Genomic DNA, 19,791 nt, shown 5'->3' on the forward strand with positions numbered 1-19,791 from the left:
TAAATGTTTGTTGACCAACTTTCTATTTCCCAATGTCCTTAACCTTTTATGCGTGTAAATGTGTGTGTGTGTGTGTGTGTGTGTGTGTGTGTGTGTGAGAGAGACAGAGAGACAGAGAGACAGAAGACAGACAGATGAAAATGTGATGAAGCTTGTGGATCCATTCTCAGAATTATATTTTTGTGTGATATTTTTATTGCAATATATTTTCAGTATTGATTTTTAAAATTTTTATTATTTATTAAAGCTTTTTACTTTTAAAACATATGCATAGATAATTTTCAAAATTCACCCTTGAAAAACCTTGTGTTCCAAAGTTTTTCCCTTCCTGCCTCCCCACCTGCTAATTTTTTCCCTTCCTTCCTCCCCACCTGTTCCCCTAGACAGCTAGTAATCCAATATATGTTAAACATGTGCAATTCTTCTACTCAGTATTCATTTTTTATAAAATTTTGAGTTATATATTTTCTCCCTTCCTTCTCTACCTCCCAAGATGGCAAGCAAGAATTATGTTTTTAAATGCATAAAATAAAAAACAGAGAAAATACAAAAGAAACCAATTAGATAGATTGAAATTCTCCCTCTCCTTCTCCCTCTGTCTCTCTGTTTCTCTCTCTCTGTCTCTTTCCTCTCTGTCTTTCTCTATCTCTCTCTCTGTCTCCTCCTCTTTCTCTCTCATCTATGTAGACCTAAATATAGATTCATCACTTATGAATCATTTATCCATCTAATCTATCACTTTCTCTCTCTCTTTCTGGCTACCTGTCCATGTTCCATCTGTTTGTCTATTTCTCTCTTCTGTCTAAGGTCATAGACCCAGGTAAAGAACTCCTATTTTAATTTGGGGGTAAAACCTGGAGGGCATTAGGGTTTATTAATATCTTCTGGAAGTAATCACCTTTGTCTTAGGGAAAGTAATTTTTATCTTCATTCGCATTAGGTCTTCCTCATGTTTTCTTAACCTCTTTCAAAATTCAGTGGGTTTTAATTGCTGAACTCTTTCCCTTTTCCTGGACTGGGCCTTTGTGCTATAGATCACAGACTCTTCTGTCTCTCTCTTTGCTCAGCTCCCCGACCCGTAGCTGAGTCGGAGAAAAAATAAAGGGGGGACAGCCATCTGACACATCTCTGCTGTCCATTAGAACTGAAATACTTTAGATACAGAAAGAGATGACTGTTGCTATGGGAATTGAGCCTGTGTGACACTGATTTTTCTCTTCCCCTTGCAAATATTTCATTTGACTGAGAAATGCTAGGTCGGTGTATATGGTGGCTGACCTGCTTTGCATTCTCCCCTCCCCTTGGCTGGAAAATGCTTCCCAAGTTGTCACCTCTACAGGTGACTTTTTTTTTTTTTAATCATTTTAACAATAAACTTTAAACTACATAAACTCATTGCTTTACTGTTGGTCTATTTGTGACATGATCATATTCCTTGGGACCAGTGAGCAGAATGCCAGGAGAGTCAGTACCCAAATAATGCAGTTTATTCACTCAGTATGAATGTTCTTGAGTAGGGGGAATGGGTGCCAATTCCAAGCATTTTCCTCTCTGTTTGAAAATTTCAAGTTTTTTCCTCTTGGCTTTGTGCCTTGTCATATTTTCCAGTTGTGTAATTATTGCCAGCTGATATAGGAAGGCACATAGCTGATATTCTCAAGAATAACACACTTATTATTCATTGCAACTTATAGATTTTGGTATTGTAGCAATCATCTAGTTCAATCCCCTCTTTTTACAGATGTTCTTATCTTAGTTTTCTAACTGCGGCCCAGAGAAGTAAAGATACTTTTCTAAATCACTCAGCTAGCAAGCCTCAAAGCTGGGATTGTGATTTCTTTTTCCTTTGGACCAAAATCAACATAGATTAAACATCTGGGTCCAGGGCACTGTGTTAAATACTGACAATATAATAATAAAAAGGATAATGTTCTGCCCTAAAAGCAAACTAACAAGCAAAACCAACTCTCAATTTAATTCAACAAGAATTTATTCATTATTTATTAAACACTTACTTTGTGCCAGGCTCTTTGCTAGGGTCTAGGAATTCACATACATTAATGGTCTTAAGAAGCTTATATTCTTTTGGGGAGGAAAATCATATAAGCCAATCCATTTTGATTCAATTCACTTCAAATTGTCAAGTCAACAAACATTTATTAAATAGCCACTACTGCAAGATACTTTGCTGGCAATAGGAATACAAAAATTAAAAAAATGAAATGTGGTCTCTGTCCTCAAAAGTGTGTCCCTGCTTATGTTCTTTTTAAATTTTTTTATTAAAGTTTTTTATTTTCAAAACATATGCATGAATAATTTTTCAACACTGATCCTTACAAAACCTTGTATTCTAAATTTTCCCCTTTCTCCCCACCACTTCCCCTGGATAGCAAGTGACCTCATACATGTTAAACATGTTAAAATATACGTAAAATCCCGTATTTTTATATATTTATACAATAATCTTGCTGCGCAAGAAAAATGAGATCAAAAAGGGAAAAAAATGAAAAAGAAAACAAAATGCAAGTGAACAACAAAAAAGGAGCGAGAATTAACGTTATGCTGTGATCCACACTCAGTTCCCACAGTCCTCTCTCTGGGTGCAGATGGCTCTCTTCATCACAAGATCATTGGAACTTGTGAATCATCTCACTGTTTAAGAGACCCATGTTCATCAGAACTGATCATCTTATAATCTTGTTGCTGTATACAATGATCTCTTGGTTCTGCTCACTTCACTCAACATTAGTTCATGTAATTCTCTCCAGGCCTTTCTGAAATCAGCCTGTTGGTCATTTCTTACAGAACATTAATATTTCATAACATTCACATACCACAACTTATTCAGTCATTTCCAACTGATGGGCATCAGTTTCTTGCCACTACAAAAAGGGCTGTCACAAACATTTTTGCACTTATGGGTCCCTTTCCTGCTTAGATTCTAATGGGGGAAAACATAATCAAGTCAATCCATTTCAAATCAATTCAACCCAAGTTGTCAAGTCATTAAGCATTTATTAAGCACCTACAATGTGTAAGATACTTTGCTAGGTACTGAAGATACAAAGATAAGTTTTTTTTTTTTTTTTTTTTTAATGGTCCCTGCCCTCAAAGAGCTCATGTCCTAATAAGGAGAAATCCAAACAAGTCAATCTATTTTAATTCAATTCAACTCTGATTGTCCAGTCAACAAACATTTATTAAGGATCTTATTATGCATCTGTGACTCTGTTGTGTAAAGGATAAATTCTCAAAGATCAAATAGGGAACATATTTTTAAAAATGTGTCTCTTCCCTATCTGTGCCATTCCACTTTTGCCCATCATGGGATGATGGGCAGAACAATAGACTTAGAAAATCTGTACTCTTTTAGATTCCAGGAGGACCAGGAAGTTAAAAAGTCAAAATGCATAATTTTGCACATATCCCTGAAAATCTGATCCGCACTTTCCTCTATCCTGGTGTAGAAACTCTTTGTATAACTCCTTCATATAATTCACTTTGTGGAATTCCATTCTCCATAGAAAGTTTTATTTATCACTTTGAGACACACACCATGCATTTAAATTCAGCATCGGACATTAGAACTGCTCCATTGCAGAAATAGCCAACACGAGGATCATTCCAGCCATGTTTGATCTCCTCATTGCACTTTTAGGTAAGCCCCAAAGTGTTTGAAGGACAAGAGTTGAGTTTGAAGTAGGAAATAAAAAAAAGGAAAGATTAAACCCAGGAAGAAAAGGTCACATGAAACACAGTACAAGGTACATAATCCTGTATTCTTGGATATTGTATTGTATAACATGGATCAGTGTTCTTTGAGAGAAAAGGCGAGTGAGCCCTCTCCAGTGGCAAATTAAATTTGACAACATTGTGGATAATGTGGGTTTAAACAGCATGCTGTCTTCTCACAACTTAATTTGATTTTTAGTCTTTTTCATCACAAGTCGTGTAATTCTTGGGGCCCTAGTGAGTTAGGGTCTCTTCAATGAATGAGTCCTACCTCCCAGAAAAGTGCAAAGGGTTACACACATGGAAATTCAGTTCATACAGTACAGAAATCTCCTTCAGGTGCTTTCAAGTTAAACCTGCAAACTGTGAATACATTTTGTCATCCCTTTGAGAAGATCTCACTATCTCATCTGCTTCATCTTTCCTTCCTTCCCTGTGACTTGCATCTTTGTTCTCTTATGAATGTCAGGTATTGTTAAAAAAAAAAATAGAGCACGTTTTTCTAATATCGTGCTTTTATGCTTTGGGGGTTGTATGATGTATTTTTTGACCCATAGATTCTGTACCAGTTTTTAGGTAACACATTGATTCTATCTCATTATCAGTGCCTCTCTAACTGTGAGCTCCTCAAATCTGAACATGGAAAAAAATTAAAAACAAAAAAATTAGATGGTTTCTTGTGACATTACCAAATTATTGTGAAGATAATTTGTCTCATTTTAAAACAATGTTTTGTGGCAAGGCATGGAAGGTATTAGCCACTGACAGTGACCTTTGGTAAGGAGTGCTTTGGCAAAGAGAACATCAGATATGGGCTCAGAAAGATTCAAATCTGAATCATCCCCCATATATTAGGGGTTTATACTTTATAATCCAGTGAGCTGCACTGGACCTCAGAGAGCATCTACTCTAATTCCTTTAATTTATAGAGGCAGAAACTGAGGTTTAGACAAAATGAGATCACACAAATGAGCGACAGAGCTTGGATTTCAATCCAGGGCACCAGATTTCATATCCTATATTCTTTGTACTAAGAGTGACCATGGAACCTATTCTATTATGATCAGCAGATCATAAGATCATAGGGTCAAAAGATTATGGGGTCCAGAATTAGATACTAACTATAATCTACAACAAAATTAGATGAAGTCAGAAAGAAACATTTTTTTTTGGTGTGGAAGGCAGGGAAGAATTCTTGGAAGAGATACTATTAGAGCTTGGCCCTCTTGTTCATTACCCAAAGTTGGCACTTGATAAAAATTGAGTTGAAACAAAGGGGCTCCTTGACATCTGGCCTTTAGAAAATGCACTGGAGAAAGAGAGGCTCAAATTTGTCCTTTACCAGCTGTGAACTGTTGCTTAGCTTTTCTGTCTCCATTTCTTATCTGCAAAGTGAGAGGATTGGATTAGATTATCTATAAGGTTTCTTTTACCTCAAACCATCTCTGAATCAGCCTGTTATCTTTTTGTTTGTTTGTTTCGTTTTGCATTTTATTATTTTTTAAACATCCTTTTTACATTTTGAATTACAAATTCTCTTCTTTCTTCCCACCTCCTCCCAAACCCACTGAGAAGGCAAGCAATAAAATATCAGTTATATATGTGAAATCATGCAAAACATATTTCCATGTCTTTTAAAAGCAAGAAAAATCGAGAAAATTATTCTTCAATTTGCTCTTAATTCATTTTCTCTCTGGAGGTAAGAGAGTATTTTTTTTTTTTTCATCATGAGAAGGTCCTAAAATCTTTAGGCCCTTGTGACATGGAAAAAAGAAAAGTGATAGCCTTTGGCAACACAGTCTTATTGATATTAGTGCCTAGGGTTCAAGAAAAACTGCTGAACGTGCTTGCTATTAAAGCCACAGTGGTATGTTTTGCTAACAGATTGAGTTGGATATGATTCCCTCTGTCATTGGATTTATAATATTTGGGACAAATCATTCAATCAACCAACTATCAGTGCTCTGTTAGCACTGGAGATAGAAAGACAAAAGTATAAAATCTAGCTTTTGGATTACATTCTACCAATCAACAATCATTTTTAAACATCTATTCTGGACAAGGCAGTTGGATACTGTAGAGTTTGAAAGAATATTTCTATTGTCTTACTGCTGTTACATCTTTTCTTTATGATCCTATATAGTCTTAGCAATTCTCTCTGCAGAGAAGGTGCAAGTCCACTTTGATAGAGGACATTACTTATCAGAAACTCCTTATATTGATAAAATCACATATCTAGAAAGAAAAAAATATATATATAGCCAGAATTGGGGACCAAAGGCATTTTAAGATCTTTTTCCTTATTCAATTATTTTATAAAACCTCAACAATGCTTTAAAAATCAGGGATATTAGCCCAAAGCTGAATAGACCATGTGTTATTCTTAGCAGCTAGGAGGAATCTTAGAAGAATGGGCCTTCTCCACTGGTGGAGAATTGCTACTAGACATTAGACTAGCAACCTCCTCCTCTTCCAACTCCATCTTCAAAGCATGGCTAAATGCGCAAATTCTGCAAGAGCCTATCACTATTGCAAGAGGTTTCCATTAATGAGCAACAAAGGGGTTGAATTGAAATGTATATTGCTTGACTCTACTCCATCTTAAGGAAATAGGTAAGTTGGGTTTCAGAAGGCAACATTTTACCTTGGAGGCTGTCAGATCCATTCTAGAGTTGGATGGAACAAGGTGAGTAAGGTAACTGAACTATATTTCCAAAACAGATGAGAGTTGAAAGACTTGGATTGAATATGGTGGACCTTGTACCAATTGACCAATGGTCAATGCACCTTGGCTCATTTGCATTGGACCATTTCTTCTGGGCCAATTTTAGATTTCATTCTGCTTTTGCAAAATTTATTTTTATCTTAGACAAGCCTACCTATCTTGAATGATCATATGACTAAAGTTAGAAAGGAATTCAGAAGTCTTTGGGTCCAAACTCTTCATTTTATGACAAACAAACCAAGGCACAGAGAGTCCTTAAGTTCATAGACTTCAACCAAGATGGAACCCAATGGGCCATTTTATTTAACCTTCACAATTGAGAAAACTAAAGCCCAGAGAAGTGAGGGGATATTCTAGAATCACAGATCAGGAATTCAGTAGTCATGTAGTCCAACCCCCTCATTTTATAAGTAAGGAAGCAGGCCCAAAGTAGTAAAGGAACTTATCCAAGAAGAAATAAATACCAAGAAATAAAGGGAGGCTTTAAACTCAGGCCCTTTGCACTGTACTATACTGCCTCTGGATGGAAGCCTTACTGATAATGCTTCTAGTTTTGCAATAGAGAAATTATCATCTCATAAAGCCGTTAGATTAAGGGGTAGACCCAGTGGTCCATTTAAAATGGCATAAAATGCACATGTATATTTTAGTTGTGGTCCCTTTCACTTAATTTCAAGACTTTTCTTGTCTGTGGGGCCTTCAAATGTCCTTTTCAGAATGAATCAAAATATACATTTATCTTTTTATAGGTTATAGTGCCTATTAACTGGGAAAATAGAACCTATTCTCTGCATGTTGGGAAGGTGAGTGCAGTAAGTGAGGGTATAAAACCATTCAGGTGCAAAAGGTGAGATCCGAGGATCAAGACTTAGCCAAAGAGCATCTTATTCTTTGTTATTATTACTTAAGTCCCAAGTAGACAAGATCTTTCCAAATGAGTGAACAGTCCTTCCTAAGAAATGCATGATTTAAACTCCTATAGGTCACTGGGGGACCACTGGATAAATGGAATGCTCCAGTCCTGAATAGACTCAGAAACAGCACGATATGTGTATTCAAGTGTCTGAGACTCAGTTTAAGTCATTGGAAAGAAAGTTTAATTTAGAACCTGAGGGATTCAGGTTTGATTCCCAGCCCTGCTAAGTACTACCTGGGCAATCATGGGCAAGTCACTCTAAGACTTAATGTTCACATCTATAAAATTATGAAGTTGCACTACTTGATGATCTCCAAAGTGGGAATGATCTCACCAAGTTCCATAAGCAACTGGCCACAGTGGAAGATGGGTCACATTCTATGCTTCCCATAATTGGTTTATTCTAACATATCCAATTCACTCTTTTATTATAGTTAAAACTCTACTTCTCTCTAGTTCCATATTTCCCAAGGCAGTTATACTCTACCCTAAATCCAGACATATGAAAAAAGTATCTATGCAAATCCCATTGGTAAAATTGCCTCCACGCCCTCCAGTGTACCAGCACTCAGCCCTCCAGATTGCATTGTGGCTGGTGTGAGTATCCCTTGGCTAGCTTTGGGCCCTCCCAAGCAAGTCAGGGGTAGCCTCTTGCCATGCCCCATTTTACTTTTGGCGAGGCTGAGTGAGTCAAGACAAGATGGATTGCAGCCTGTGTTGCAGCTCTCAATATATTATTTCCCCTGCAAATCCTACTCCTAACCATCCTTACCTATTAACAATAATAGCACCTCCAATTTCCCATCTATACCCTTTGTTCCATCTTTAGTTCTCAATCTCACTCACCCCATATATCCAATCAGCTGCCAAATACAGGTTGTCCCAAAAGTCTTTAGTGCAGTTCTAAAGCTTAGGAGCTTTCAGAACTGTGTTCCCTACAAAACTTTGGATAGATTAAATCTGCACTCTTGCCTTTGGAATACTTCATATAGCCATCACCACCTCCACTAAGTCCCTCATCTCTGGTCTCTTCTCTCTACTCACACAGCCTCTACCCTCATACACAGGTTCATATTCTCTCACTTGGATTATTAAAATAGCCTGTCTAAAAGCTCTCTTCTCTCCATTCCATCCTTTACACAAGGACTCAAAGAGATTATGCTCAGGGGCAGGTCTGACCATGTCACTCCCCTACTGAATAATACTTCCCTGTTGCCTCCTAGAATGAAATATGACCTCTATATCTCATCCTTTCAAAGTTCCTGCTTTTAAATAATTTTATAATATACATAAATGTGTATACATTAATGTATGAGTATAATTTATAAATAAGTAAATTTATGCATGCTGGGATGTGAATGCTCAAAAATTTTACTAACAGGAGATATGATTTCAAAGGTTAGATACCATTGGATCTCATGATTTTTAAGGTCCCTTTTGGTTCTAAATCTCCAGTCCAATGATCCTAAGATTTAAAAAAAAATAAAACAAAACCTGTCAGATGCTAGATGACAAAATGGATGGGACACCTAGCCAAGAGTCAGGAAGACTTACCTTCCTGAGTTTGAATCCCACTTCAGATATTTCCTAGATATGTGACCCTGGGCAAGTCACTTAATCCCATTTGCCTCAGTTTCCTCATCTATAAAATGAACTGGAGAAGGAAATGGCAAACCACTCCAGTATCTTTGCCAAGAAAACATCAAATGGGGTCATGAAGAATTAGACACAACTGAGAAAAATTGAAGAAAAGAAGAGGAATTAGATTTTCTCTCTTTGGACTAGAGGGTAAATCTGGATGGCCTGGATAGAAGATGCAAAGAGACAAATTATGACTTTATGTCACACATAAAAACAACAACAACAACAACAACAAAAACTTCCTGAATGTTAGAATTACCCTAAAGTAGAATGGGCAGATGTCATGGTTTCCTTTTCACTGGAGGTCTTTAAGCAGAATTTAAATGACCAATTGTCATGGAGCTATTCGAGAGGATTCCTTTACTAAATCCTTACTCCTTACCTCCTTCTCCTTCCCTCCCCCCCAAATAAAAAAGTTTAGTAAGAGGTACTTATCAACAGGCGCTCCAGCACTCTCTTTTATGTTGGAGGTGGAGATTACAGATCCATCTAATGGATTTTTTGAAAGAATGAATGACATGGTGGAAGGCATGCTGGCTTTCAGTGTCAGTGGATTTGGGTTCAAATTCTAATGCTTACACTTCCTACTATGGTGATCTTAGACAAATTCTTGGACATCCATAGGACTCACTCCCCTCATCTGTAAAATTAATTGGACTCAATAATTTTTATGTGTTTTGTAAACTTTAAGGCAATAGGTAGCTGTGAGAGCATAAGATTATGGATTTAAAGCTAGAAGACATATCAGAAGTTAAATAATTCACTGACTTTATTTTATAGAGGAGTTACCATTCTTGGAAAGTTTAAATCACTTAGGCTTTACTGAAATAAGCAAAAAACTTGAACCCAGATTTCCTTAGCTCCAAGGCTGTCTCTCTATCTACCAGGGAATGCTGTCTCTCATTATTGTTAATATAGCCATTAAATTATCTAAAAATGGAGAACACCTGTGGTGTTCTAGTCCTACTAGATTGAGGAAGTCAGAATCCTGAGGGCTGTTTAGGCTTGATGGTCTTGTTTCAAATGTCACTGTTTTTATTCAAGGTTCTGCCAACAAAAGTAATGCAGAAGAAAAGTCTCTTTCAGGTGAGGATTTACAGAAAAAAATTAATGGCTAATATGTATCTTCCAGAGAGGATGTGAGGGAAGAATCTGGGCATCTAAATATTTATAAGTAACATGTTTTTGTCATGTTGTTCTAGAAGACCTGTCCCTTCAAAAAGCATACATAATATTGATGGTAAAAAGAAAGAGGTGATCACTTGCCATATTTGGACTCATTGTAGCACATGAAGATTGGTAGAAAAATTTTTTCTAGAAATTAAATGTGGGTGGACATGATTTGGAGAGAGCTTATAAATGTCAGTTATTAAGATTATTACTATTTTAAAATGTGTAAAATATTTTATATAGTTCTTTGTATATACTCTTGAATTCCCATTTGCATTGCAAGTTTGGGTTTCCAGAGAGTCTCCTATAACTTTTGCTATAGGGGTCTAGGGGAAATCCTCAGGGGTTTAAGTTTCTACTGTTGCTCACAAGTCACATTCAATGTGCTCCCTACAATCAACCATATTAAACCAATTAGCTTTTGTGAAAAAAAAATACTGAGAGGACATAGCAAGTAAAAAACTACAAAAATCACTCAAACTAGGCATAGATTCTCCCTTTTGTATCATCTAGTTCTTGGGGAGAGTGGGCTCAGACTTGAAACACAACAGTTTTGAGATACTCCTGAAGAAACGCCTGAATCTGGGAGATAACTCTATAAACTGTGAGGTTTTTTCTCACTTTAAATAGTCCCCACCAGACTCATTTCTGGATAAGCTATAGCTTCTAGATAAATTGCTTCCTGTGTCCTCTTTACCAACTGAAGCAGCTAGCCCCAGAGACCTAATCATTGGTCGGGTTTAAAATGTTTTTGTTGAACCTCTTTCTCAGTCTCAGCAGTCACTGAGGTCTTCCAAGCTCAGGATAATTATTCCCCTAACATCAGGGAAAAAACACAAAAGGAAAAGAGGCGATGCATCCACACACATTTTTAAAGAGGACAAATGACATCAGGAAGGTGATGTCTTTACTTGAAAGTAAATTGTGTTTAAGTGAGGGAGGGTTGTGCAAAATCACCAGCTTCATTTTTCCCTCTAGACCCATCTGGGTCCATTGGCAAGATATAGATGAAGACAACTGAAAATGGCCTCAGATGTGGTGGGAGACCTTGGTCTTTTTTTTAGTTAAGGCCTTTCCCACACCTCAATCTGACTGAGGCAACACCCATTCAGTGATTAAGGCTGGGTAAGAAATGAGATCCAAAATGACTTCTTTTACCTACTAAAAAAAAAAAAAAAAAAAAAGGCAATCTGGGAGGGGAAGGCCATCAGGGTTTCTAGTCATAGCAGAAATAATTTCTATTTACCTTCATTCTGAGCCATCAAACCCCAAATGATCAAGTGAGGCTTTGTCTGAAATCTAATGTTGGCCAATCAATGAAAACCAGAGTGATTTGGGTTTAAGAGATGGTCAAGTAGCTCCATTTGAATCCTAATGGACCTTATCCAACCCTGGTTTTTCAGTACTGTATTTCAAGAAATAATAAATGAAACTATATGGGGCAAAAGATTTAACTATCCCAGTTTTTTTTTAAACTGACAGAATTAATAAGTAGGGAAGAAGAAAAATAATCTAGCCTATAAACCCCAAGTTATCTTGTGAGGTTACAGCAATCAAAATTTATATTGCTTAAGATGATGCCAGCTACTTCATGGTCATATGGCTACTCATAGAAATCCTTGAAAGCCATCAGGGAAGAGCTTGAGAAATTGTCTGCTTGAAACTTTTCAGCTCTCCAAGCCAATTATAAGACTCACAAGTCAGATCAGTACCTGCTCAGAAGCTGGCTCTCCCCAGGTCCCATGTCTTGGATTTGCTCAGGTAAAGATTATAGTACTTGGTATGTATCACCAAGAAAAGATAAATCCCCCATTTATTTTCTAATGATTGAGTCCTCACTGACCAGTTCTTCCATTACATGCACATGATAATTCATTTAAGTTTAAGTTCCCAAGGTTTTGTATTGTTTGATTCATTCTTTTCCTCTCCTCCCTCTCCCTCTCATCTTTCCCTTCTTCTTTCCCTGTCTCCCCCTCTCCTTTTGACTTTTCCTTCCCTCCTTCCCCATTTTCTGCCTTTCTTTCTTTTTCTTTTCCCTTCCTTTCCTATTTTTTCTCTCTTGGTGATCTCATCTGATCCCAAGAGTTCATCAGTTCTAAGGGTTCAATCATCATTTCTGTGGAGATAATCTCTTGGTCAAGCATTAATCTCTCTCCTCACCAACTTCCTGATGGACATTAATCACTGGTATGTCTCAAAGGCATCCAAAATTAACTTCATTATACTAATTATCCAGTCAACCTTCTTCTGAACAGTTCTATTTTTCTTGTGAGCAAAAGTCTCCTTTCTGTTTTGTCAGATTCTCAACTTTAGATTCATTCTTATTTTCCATTTGCCCTTGCTCCCCTGGCCCTCCAAATCTTTTTAATTTTACCTTCACAGCTTAGTTCTATCTCTTTTCTGCCCATGATCACACCAGTTCAGACCTTCTTTACCTGTTGCCTACACTCTTGCAAAAGCTTCCTAATGGGATCCCTAGTTTCCATTTATTCTCAGTTAACAAATAACTTATTTGAGCTATCCACCATACAGTTACCACATTAATTTTCCTTAAGTACAAGCAGGATCCCTAATCAAAACCTCCAGTGGCTATCTATTATATCTAGGATAAATGCAAACTTTTAAGTTTGTGACTCAAAGTCCTTTAGAATTTGACTCCCGCTGACTTTTCCAGTCATTCCCCCTATGTTTCCCTTTCATATAAACTATGATCAAAAATTGTTCATTTGTTCTTTTATTCAATAAATCAATTCAGTTTATATCTTTGCATTAGTTGTCCCTCTACCTAGATAATATTTCTTCCTACCCCCATTTCTTGGAATCAATCCCTATCCTGGATCTCTTCCTTCCTAGCTTTTTTTTCCCTCTTTTTTTCTTTCCTTCTCTCCTTCTCTCCTCTCCTTCTCTTTCTCTCTCTCTTTTTCTTATTTGTGAAATAAATGAATTCCTCCCTCCTTTCCTCCTTCCCTCCCTTCCTTCCTTCCTCCTTCCCTCCCTCCCTCCCTCTCTTCCTTCCTCCCTTCCTTCCTTCCTTCCTTCCTTCCTTCCTTCCCTCCCTCTCTCCTTCCTTCCTTCCTCCCTTCCTTCCTTCCTTCCTTCCTTCCTTCCTTCCTTCCTTCCTTCCTTCCTCCCTCCCTTCCTTCCTTCCTTCCTTCCTTCCTTCCTTCCTTCCTTCCTTCCTTCCTTCCTTCCTTCCTTCCTTCCTTCCTTCCTTCCTTCCTTCTTTCCTTCCTTCCTTCCTTCCATCTTTCCTTCCTTCCTTCCTTCCATCTTTCCTTCCTTCCTTCCTTCCTTCCTTCCTTCCTTCCTTCCTTCCTTCCTTCCTTCCTTCCTTCCTTCCTTCCTTCCTTCCTTTCTTTCTTCCTTCCTTCCTTCCTTCCTTCCTTCCTTCCTTCCTTCCTTCCTTCCTTCCTTCCTTCCTTCCTTCCTTCCTTCCTTCCTTCCTTCCTTCCTTCCTTCCTTCCTTCCTTCCTTCCTTATCTATTAGAGGCAATACAGCATCTGAGGAGTAAGTATCTGAATCTCCAGTCTTCCTGCTCCAGGCCCAGCACTCATTCACTTTACCATCTAACTGCCCCTCTTTACTTTATAAATGACTAAATTGAGGCTAAGGAGTGAAATGACTTGCCTATGGCTATGCAACTATTCATTGTCTGAGACAAGATTTGAACCTAATTGTTCTTGACTCTAAGACTAGTTTTCTATCCATTATTCCACATCCTTTTCTCCCTTTTCATATTTTCTTCTGCAAATTTATCTGTTTTCATGTTGATCCACTGTAGGTTCTTTAAAAGCAGGACTGTTTTTTTTTTTTTTTTTTTTTTTTGGATGGTTTCCCCCATTTTACAATACATTACTTTGAAAACAGTGGTTTTTCATAAATTCTTATCATATCAGATTGGATTCCAGACCAACCCCCAGGTGGATTTAGAGTACAGATATTTATTTAATAAAGAAACTGAGGTACATAAAGGGGAACTGATTTGCTCAGGATGTCCCAATTAGAAGGTCTCTGATTTGTCCTTTACATTACTCAATAATGTCATAATATAAACTTTCTTCTTGTTAACTTGAGTGACTAACTTGAAAAATAAAAAAAAGAACCATCACCGGAGAGCTGCAAAAGACATCAATGGCCATCTAATCAAGAGCCCAGAGAAGGAAGGGGGAGGAGTAGTCATGGGTGACTTACCATGAACTCATTTCTTTAGAAGATGTTGTAAATATCTTTAATAAGGCAAGACATTTAGCATATTTCTTGTGCATAATTTTTGTTGGCATTCGTAACATTAATAGGGTCTTGTGAAGGAAAGATGTTCAATGGAAAGGTATTTATTGGGAATTTTGAAAGCATTCCCTTTCCTTTGGAGTCTATTGTACTCCTGGCATGTAACTGACCTGGAACTTTTATGGGGAAGGAAAGATCAATACAGCCTCAGGTTGCCAATAAAAATCCCTCAGATTGCTTAAAGCTAGCAATAAGGTAAGGAGGTTTTATGGAAATTGTATTTGTAGGAACTGAGCTCCTTTGCATTGACTCAGAATTTAAGTGAACCAGATTGTGGTAGAAAATAATAATGACAATAATAGCCCTTATATATCACTTTGAGATTTGTAAAACACTTTATAAATATCTCACTTTTTCCCTCACAACCACCCTTTGAGATAGGTACTATTATACCCCCATTTTACAGATCAGGAAACTAAGGAGACTGGCAGAGTTTAAGTGATTTGTCTAAGGTCATCATTTTCATTGTTCATACTTCATTTTTGAAGAGGACCAAAACCATCATGAGTGATGGATGTCTTGCCTGTGAATTGGAAGTGAGGCGAAATTGCACAAAGTCATCAAACTCACTTTCTCTTCCAGATTATCCAAATCTAATGGCAGGACCAAAGTCAGGATGACCAGCAATGGCCTGGGATGCAGTGGATGACCTCAGCATCTTCAATGTTTGACCAATATAAATATAAACTATATAAATCCTGCTTCACTCATTCTGCTGGGGAAAATCTTCACGTTTGGCGTATAGTGTCTCTGAACTCACTAATAGATTTGAGGCCTGTTGGTTGCTCTCAACCTGATTTAGGTTTTTTTTTTTTTTTTTTTTTTTTTTTTTTTTTTTTTTCCATCAGACTCAACTACAGGCAGAAATCTTGGCAAAGATAGAGATAGAAGATCTATAGTACAAAGCTAGGGAGTAACCGAGGCAGAATTTGAACTCAGGTCTTCTTCCTGACTCCAAGTCCAGTGTTTTAATCTGCTGTGCCATGTAGCTGCTAGACTGACCTTATTTCATAAGCTCTAATTCATATTCAGCTCTCTGCTGGTAGGGAACCTCCAGAGCAGATGGGTAGACAGCTGTCAATATGGACTGAATCAATATGATGATCTATTGCTTATTACAGAGAAGATTCTGGGGCTGCAAGGGGCCTGGGCACCATATTTTAGGAACATGGAGAAAATCTAAAGAAGGGAGCGGGTATTATACGCTCTTATTTTATCTAAGTTTTACCTAGATGATGTTGGTCTAGGGATTTTGAGGATGGCCTTTCCTATAAAGTACCTAGAAAGCTACTTAGTGTGCACTATAGACAGCTTCTTAGTTGTACCAGACCAAAGAAAAGTTGAACACATGAAAGACTCAGAAGTGCATATTGATAAAGACTTTAATTATGAACTGGTAATCCACGACTCCAATTATATTCCCCTAATGTTAAATATTGGAGGGGTGAGGCAGTTGGGGTTAAAGGATTTGCCAAGGATTACACAGCTAGTATGTATGGCTTTTTTTTTTTAAGTGTTTCAGGCTGGATTTGAATTCAGGTTGAATTTGAACTGACTCCAGAACCAGTGCTCGAGGAACCTGTGCTATCATGTTGTTGAGGGCATTGTATGGTATTCCCACCATACCTAGCTGGCCACAATTGGTTATGTTTCATGGTCCACCATGGCCATCGTATTGCCAGGCACTCTATGGTGCGGCACTTTTCACTATACTTCCAGGCACCAGCCATTATTTCCACATTACAATTTGGCCATCTTCTTGCTATTTGCTCTACCTCTAGCTAACCTCTCCCCTTCTTCCTTCTGTCTCTGGGCCTCCCATCAAATCAATATCGTCATTGCTACCACAGAAGTTATCAATTCCTCTTTTCCTGTGACTTCCCATCTCAGTTCCTAATATGTATTATCTTGCCCTATCAGGATATGTTCTTTCTGAGGATAGGAACTGTTCAGCTTTTGTATATAAATCCCCAGTACTTAGCATGATATTTGGCACATAGTAGGCACATAATGTTTTCTTTCCTTCTTCTTTCATCCCTCCTTCCCTCCTTCTCTTCCTCCTTATTTTCTCCTTCCTTTCCTTTCTCCCTCCCTGTCTTCCTCCCTTTTTTCTTCCCTTCCTTCCCTCCCTCTTTCTTTTCCTTCATCCCTCCCTCCCTTTCTCTCTCTTTCTCCCTCCCTCCCTCTTTCTCTTCCTCCACCCCTCCCTCCCTTTTTTTCTCTCTCCCTCCCTCCCTTCATCCCTTCCTTTTTTTCTCTCTCCCTTGCTACCTCTCTTCCTCTTTTCCTCCCTTGCTCCTTCTCTCCCTTCCTCTTCCTAGCACATAGTTTCTGCCTAATAAACACTCATTAATTGTTTGAATTCATAATAAAGGACTCTTGTTCATAAGTGGGCTGGACTTAGTGGCTTTGGGGATTTCCTTTTTATTTTAAATTCTGAAATCCTTATCCCATCTTCAAAGATGGTGATACTTAACCCAATTAATCCTTAATTACAAAATATTTATTAAGTATGTACTTTGTGTAGAGAGAGTGCACAAGGAAGTAAAAGGACATTGTTTAGAAAACACAGGCACCCTCAAGAAATATACAATATAGTAGTATTATGAAGACTGTTTTTTTGTTTGTTTGTTTGTTTGTTTTTGGTAGGAAGGGAAGGAAGGAAAATTATCAACATAGAGAATTCTTGCAGAGAATCTCAACAGTTTCTGTTCTCCAATTGACAGTCTTATCAAGCTACCTGGGGCACCAAGAGCTTAAAGGGGTTTTTCCAAGAGTCACACTTTTAAGCATGTGTCAAAGGCAGGATTTGAACTCAGGACTTCCTGAATTTGCTCAACGCCCTATCCACTAACTGAATATGCCTTGCTTAGAGTAGCAATTATAATAACAATTCATAACAGAGCACTTTAAAGGAATGAAAGAAGAATTTATTAAGTTTGGGATAGCTTTACAAATATTATTTCATTTGATCCTTACAACAATGCTGAGAAGTTATTATTATTACCATTTTTCATCAGAGATCAATTGATTTAGCCAAAGCCAATCATCTAGTAATGGTCTGAGGCAAAATTGGAAGTCAAGGCTTCCTGATTTTCTAACCACTGCACCACCTAGCTCCATATTTTCCAAGTCCAAGTTCTAAACACTGTACCACCTAGCTTTTTTACTCATATCATAAGGATATTGTGAGCTGCTTGTCACAAGAATATAATGAGCTTTGGTGTAGTGGACAGAGCATCAGCCCTGAAGTCAGGAGGACCTGAGTTCAAATGTGACCTCAGACACTTAACACTTCCTGGCTATGTGACACTGGGCAAGTCCAATTGCCTCAGTGTGTGTGTGTGGGGGAAATATATATATATATGTGTGTGTGTGTGTGTGTGTGTTTGTGTGTATATATATATATGTATGTATATGTATGTATACATCTATATATATATAATAAATATATATTTTATGTGATATATAATATATATTATATATAATGAGCCTTGTAGACATGATCTCATTAGCTTTTCATGACACATCCATGAAGTAGCACTGTTATCCTCCACATTTTAAAGGAAAGGAAACTGAAACTCTACGATATTTCATGAAATTTGTCCAACATCATGAATCTATTAAATGATTAGAGCAGAATTTAAGCCCAATGATCCACTCCTGGTACACTATCTGAAGCTAGAATCTTCCAGTTCTGGGGACCTGATAGACACTTAATAACTGGTTGACAATTGCCTTACGAGATTTCTTAAGGCTGTGCTGGCTCTAGGGAACTAGCCTAGCTCATTCCAGGAACTGCCCTCTCACTGTTCAGACCCACCATTTGGCTGTCAGAGAGCAACAAAAGTCATAATTCCTCCCATGTCTCCCTAAGTCCTTTTGGAAATTATGTCCTTTTACTGGCTCATGTATATCAGGCTTCACTGGATCCTACCTGCCTATTATGGCTACAAATGATCTTCTCATTATTAAGTGACTTTGAAAAGTGGAATGATTTAAATAAAAGCATTATATTTATAATGCAGAAAATGCAATACTCATTGTTATCAAAGGAGAACATTTAAAAATGGAAAAATTCAGAGTCCCTAAAAAAATCCAAGGCCCCAGATTCCTACTGTTTCTTATATCTAGTATTTTATGTCTACCTTCATGGGAGAGGATCTTCTCTAATGAATTTCCTTTTCTGTGGTCTATAAGTTCATGTGGTTTTCTGGAAAGTTAAAGAAAAATGTGCGTTTGCATTTGGTAAGCTCAGAAAATTGGGTGAAATGGGATTACTGTTTGGAATATCTCTTCATGATATAGAAAACTAGAGTCAACCTGAAGTGACAGGTTTAGAAAGGGAATTATTACATTAAGCTTGTACACAGGGGAGGTAGTGTGGGGTAGTGGGAGGTGTACTTAACTCGGAGTAAAGAAACTTTGGTTCTAGACCTGAGTCTTATTATAAATATGACTTTTGGCAAACTAATCTCCGATTTTAATCTCTCAATTTCTGAGAGAATTCTCTCAAACTAATTCCCTCAGTTTTCTTCTGTAAAATGGGGCAGTTGGACTCTATTATCTCTAATGTGAGTTAACAACTATTCTACAATTTATTCTCTTACAGTATTTCCTGGGGGAACGAAAGGTTAAAATTTGTCCAAGGTCACACCACCAGAATTTTTAGTCAGTTCTTGAATTCAGATCTCTCTGACTTTGAGACAGGTTATCTAAGATGATGATGGTTTTGATGACGATGAAGACACAAATCATATATGACATTTATCCAACAAGTACTTTGCCAAGCACTTTAAATCCATTATCTAATCTAATTTGCATTTTCATGGCACTACTCTATTAAATACAATTTGGGGCAAGTTTCTTAGCCTCACTCTACCTCCATTTCCTCATCTGTAAAATGGTGATAATAATAGCACCAGCCTCCCAGCATTGTTGTGAAGATTAGAACAGTACTTAGTTTATCAAAAGGACTTAATAAATGCTCATTTCTTTCCTTCTCCTTGTACCTTCTCCTAAACCTATTCTCTAGATTCATTGTAACCTCCAGTAACTTTTTCTCTCTTTGCCTCCAAGATATTATTCCTCCTCTAGCTTCACTTTCCTTCTTTTAAAATCTTAATTCTTTTGTGGACTAGTTCAACTTTATATTATCCTTTCTGTGCCTTTAAATTCCTTGTCAAAACATAAACTTGTATATTGCTATTTTCTTCTATCTCTATTCCTGATGCAAAATGCCATTGGAGGAAAGAATACTTTTATTAAGTATTTATTATATGTCAGACATTGTGCTAAGTGCTAGGGATACCAAAAAAA

Source organism: Sminthopsis crassicaudata, chromosome 1 (genome assembly GCF_048593235.1).
Source record: "Sminthopsis crassicaudata isolate SCR6 chromosome 1, ASM4859323v1, whole genome shotgun sequence".
In the NCBI taxonomy this organism is placed as follows: domain Eukaryota; kingdom Metazoa; phylum Chordata; class Mammalia; order Dasyuromorphia; family Dasyuridae; genus Sminthopsis; species Sminthopsis crassicaudata.